Source organism: Puma concolor, chromosome C1, assembly GCF_028749965.1.
Source record: "Puma concolor isolate L17-30 chromosome C1, mPumCon1.1.hap2, whole genome shotgun sequence".
Classification (NCBI taxonomy): Eukaryota; Metazoa; Chordata; class Mammalia; order Carnivora; family Felidae; genus Puma; species Puma concolor.
Window position 1 is genome coordinate 28927848 of NC_141674.1, and position 4742 is coordinate 28932589.

The 4742-nt window shown below is 51.3% G+C and overlaps 1 long non-coding RNA gene across 1 annotated transcript; it reads right to left on the minus strand.

The window, feature by feature from the left end:
* Positions 1 to 299: 299 nt before the first annotated feature.
* Positions 300 to 3316, minus strand: LOC147577925 (uncharacterized). The gene is made up of 3 exons (XR_015254158.1): positions 3227 to 3316; positions 2322 to 2499; positions 300 to 360 (listed from the first exon to the last, which is right to left on the minus strand). It is a non-coding gene; the product is annotated as an uncharacterized LOC147577925 (long non-coding RNA).
* Between the last annotated feature and the right edge of the window lie 1426 nt (positions 3317 to 4742).

The following is a 4742-nucleotide window of genomic DNA, read 5'->3' on the forward strand; positions in this document are numbered from 1 at the left end:
GTGGAAAAGCCAGACTTGGAATCCGAGTTGGTCTGCCATCACAGGCTGTGGCCTTGCCTGAATCGCCCAGATCAGGGACACGCCAGGGGGACTGAGGAGGATCGTGGCACGTCCAGCCAACTGTAAGACCCTCACGCAGCTGCGGCCCTCTCCCTGCAGGTGCCTGCGGGGGGAGGCACAGGGAACTTAAGAGAGAGCAAGAGGGGGCAAAGGGCTCTCTCCCTCTCTCTCTGTCCCTACCCCGCACTCCCTGTCTCGGTCTCTCAAAATAGATAAACTTTAAAAGAATAAAATAAATACTCACCTCAAACGTCATCGCCTCTATGAAGCCACCAGTGACAGGACTCTCACAGGCAACAACTGTGTAACACAGAAGGGGATAAAAGTTCATTTCTCCCCCTCCCTGCCTTCAATCTCCTTCCCTGAGGTCACAACAGAGGGTGCATATTCTTTCATAGAATTTTCTAGGCCCATACAAACACACAAATCACATGTGTGACCTTTTATGTTTTCCTTTTTATTCCTTTCTACTTATGTGTTTTGTGGGGGTTTTTTCCCTTTGTTTTGTTTTGCTTCAAGTTTTTATTTAAATTCTAGTTAGTTTACATATAATGTAGTATTGGTTTCGGAAGTAGAATTCAGTGACTCATCACTGACATTTAACACCCAGCGCTCATCCCAACAAGTGTCCTCCTTAGTACCCAGTCCACTTATGTGTCTAATTAAAAAAAATAGGATTTGGGGAGCCTGGGTGGCTCAGTCGGTTAAGCATCCGACTTCGGTTCAAGTCATGATTTCATGGTTCGTGAGTTTGAGCCCCGTGTCAGGCTCTGTGCTGACAGCTCAGAGCCTGGATCCTGTTTCAGATTCTGTGTCTCCCTCTTTCTCTCTCCTCCCCTGCTCATGCTCTATCTCTCTCTGTCTCTCAAAAATAAACATCAAAAAAAAATTTTTTTTAAATAGGATTCACATGACTCCACACTTGTTTTGTTCACTCAGGACAACCCGGACAACCCTCTAGGTCAGCGTGTGTAGACAGAGCTCCCCTCCTCCCTGCCCGCTGTGGCCACCGAGGAGCTGAGCCAGGCTCCAGTTAGCTACTTCCCTCTTGATGGGTATTCAATGGTTTCAATCCATCACTACAAACCGTGCTGGAATTTATGTCTTTGTATATGTATCTCTATGTTCTGAGGCTGTTACTCCCACAGGGCGGATTCCCAAAAGAGGGACTTGTGAATCAGAGGGTGAATGTATTTTAAATTTTAATTGCTACTGCTGATTTTGTTCCTTAACATTTGTAGCAATTCTCGCTCGGGGGTGATGTATACCAGAACCCTCTTCCCACACCACGGCCAGCACTGGATGTTCACGGTCTTTCTCACTCTTGCCAATAGACAAATGATAGTACCTACCTCATAAAGTTGTTGTGAGGTTTAAATAGAAAATACAGTATCTAGCACGTAAGTTCTTAATAAATATCAGCCATTTATATAACTCTGATGTCACCTTATTATCATATATCTAAGGAAAGCCTAGAATACATGATGACCTCTGGGTTCGGGAGATTGTATTTTTTTTTTTTCCTAAAAGTTTATTTTGAGAGAGAGATCCGGGGAGGGGCAGGGAGAGGTGGGGGAGAGAGAGGATCCCAAGCAGGCTCCGCACTGCCAGAGCAGAGCACGACGCAGGGCTCGACCCTACGAACCGTGAGATCATGACCTGAGCTGAAGTCCAATGCTTGACAGACTGAGCCACCCAGACGCCCCAACTGCATTTTTTTTAGGTAGATCTGAATTCCAACCCAGCCTTCCCTGCCCAGCTGCGTGGCTCTCGGCTAGTCACTTTACCTCCCCAACCCTCAGCGGCTTCACCTGTAAAAGGGGGACCTGAATGAACCCTGCACATTCTCCTTCATGAGGAAATAGCCAAGTGAATCCGTGACTGTGAGGTCATCTTTCAGACTCCATTCGAGTATGGAGATTTACGCTCTCGGTTCCACTAATAACCAGGCACGATCTCTGAGTGGTTACCCAGAAGCCACTTCTTAGGAGAGCAGGGACCTTGACAGTCAGAGGAGGAGGAGGAGGAGGAGGAGGTCCCGTGATCCTTGGCCTCGACCCTTCAACCAGGCATCCTTGAGGACAAGGCAGACACAAGAATATGGGCACAGGGTCATCTCAAGGGCCCCAAAAGAATCTCCCCCCATCCGTGGCCCAGAGAATACTGGCAGATGTCTGAAATTTCACCACTAGAGACCCATGCCTCCCTGCAACACCCCCTGGGGGGACCGGGTCCGCCCCTAGGCTTCAAGCATTGCTTACCAAACGTTTCTGAGTCCGTGCTCCGTGGGAGGCACTGTGCTGGTGCTCATGGTACCCCATGACCAACTCTGTGCTTGACGTATCAAGGTCATCTCTCCCCCTCTGACTTCCCTCCATGCTTCAGACCCACATCTGTCTCCTAGAAATTTCGCCCTCAGTGTCCTGCAGGCCCCTGAAACTAGGCATACCCCAGAGTGAGCTTACCAGCCCCCTCCATAAACCTGCCCCTCCCTCCTCTCCTCTTGCTTCCCCAACCCCAGGCCTGGCCTCTCCCTGCTCTGGGCCATCATGCCAGAAGCCTCCGCATCCACCCACTCCCCCACCACCTGCAACCCATCACTTACAGAGTCATAAATTCGGCTGCCTTCTCCTTCCCCGCCCCGCCCCCAGCCAGGACTCAGATGAGGTGAGTGAGGCAAATTGAAGGAGGCACGCACAGGTCCCTGTAAGTGCTGACCCTCGGAGTGAGCGCCTTCTTAAACTCGGCACCCCACGGGGCACCTGGGTGGCTCAGTCGGTTAAGTATCCGACTTCGGCTCAGGTCATGACCTCACAGTTCGTGGGTTCGAGCCCCGTGTCAGGCTCTGTGCCGACAGCGGAGCCTGCTTTGAATTCTGTATGTGTGTGCGCACGCGCGCGTGTATGCCCCTCCCCCCCTCAAAAAAATAATCAAAAAAATTTTTTAAAAACAAACCTGGCACCCTAGCCGCCTCAGCTGCCCACCCTAGTCCAGGCCAGCTCACCACCAGCCCTCTCTGGGCTAAGGCAGGAGCAATTGCCTGGTCTCCCTGCCTCCCCTCTCGGCCTCCAATCATCCTCTTGCCTGTGGCCAGATTTATCGTCCCAGATCCCAGCTTTGACCCAATCGCATCCTCAAGCGTCTCCCAGGGCTCGCCACCGCCTACCGAATTAAGTACCAAGCCTCGCACTCGCACAGGACAACTTCGCCACCGCGCGCCCAACTTCCCTTAGAATCTTCCCTGCCCAAAGCTTCAGAGCTGACATCTGATTGGACCGCAGATAAGCACCAGACACAAAAGCAGCCCGGCCATAGGCTACATGATAGCCTATCACATGGCCTGACACAAAAAGTTCTACCCGGAGACCATGGGCATCAGCTGAGCCAATCAGCTTTCTTCTCTCAGGAGTTTGTACTAGAAGGAAAAAGAGGACAGAAAATGCAGAAGCTGGACCCCGGGTCATGTTAACAGTTAATGGACTCCTTCTAGCTGCAGCGGTCCTGGTGCCATCTCAAATCCAATCAGCTTTGGCTTCCCAGCCCTGTGACAGCGCCTCTTATTGGATCTCCGTAAGAGGGCCCTTATGATGCCAGTAGGGCCTTGTGTGAGCTAGCTTGAGTGGACCGCTGATCCAGAAAACCAAAACATTCACAGCTCTTTGCAGTACAGCCTTGCTTAGATTCTTGGCTACAGAAAGCCCCTCAAGCCGGCAGGGTTGGGGCTGGCTTTTATTCCAGGGATGCACTGAAACCAACATTGCCCTGTCTGTGAACTAAAATTTGAATGAAAAAAATAAATAAAATACAAAGATGCAGGGAATTTCCTGGGCGAGGACAAGAAGTGGGGTGCAGAAGGGCACGGGGAACCAGTCCTTTCTTTGCAGTCCGCTTGGTCCCTGGATAGGCCCACTCCCAGCTTCCCGGTTGGAGATCCCAACTCTGCCTTCTCCCAGTCCCAGGGCTAAATTTCCAGAATAGAGAATCCGATTGACCATTTGAGTCTGGTATCCAATCCGCCATGAACCAGGAAATCAGTTCATAGGAGAGACACGGCCCCGGAGCCTTTGAATTCCACCCCTAGGTTAGCCATTGCCCTCTCCTGGTTCACCCCCAAACCATGACTGTGTTCTTGCTAAGGTTCTGAGATAGGAACCAGAAGGGGTGAGGGGCTGCTTTTCCTGACCTTGAGGGCCTGGCACTAGGTGAGGAAGGCTGGATCCCACCAAGATCCTGGGGCAGAAGACAGCTGTCTGGAGAGGGGTGTAAACCCCAGCTCCTGCCACACAGCCCGGAGCCTGGCTGTGACACTCACACACCCACGAGAAAAGGGGCATCTGATGTTTCTGTGCAGTTCCAAAAAGCTGGAGACATCTCACACCCACAAATAATCATGATTTTCTGTAATTATTATTTGTGTATTTTGCATAATTGTCATAATTATTATCATCAGCTCATCAGCCTCCCATCCCAGTGTGCTCTCCTCCCGTCCTCAGCCCTGAAATCTGATCACATGGGGCACCCTTTCCTGCCTCTGACTTCCTCCCTAGTGCTGGTTCTTAAGGACTCCTCCAGAAAACGGGGTGGGACGCTCCTGAGGGTTCTTCTGCCTTGCTTATCCCTCCAGAGTATTTCTGGGCCTTGGTGCCAACTCTGTGCAGGGCTGTGCCCGGAGGAGGGGCGGG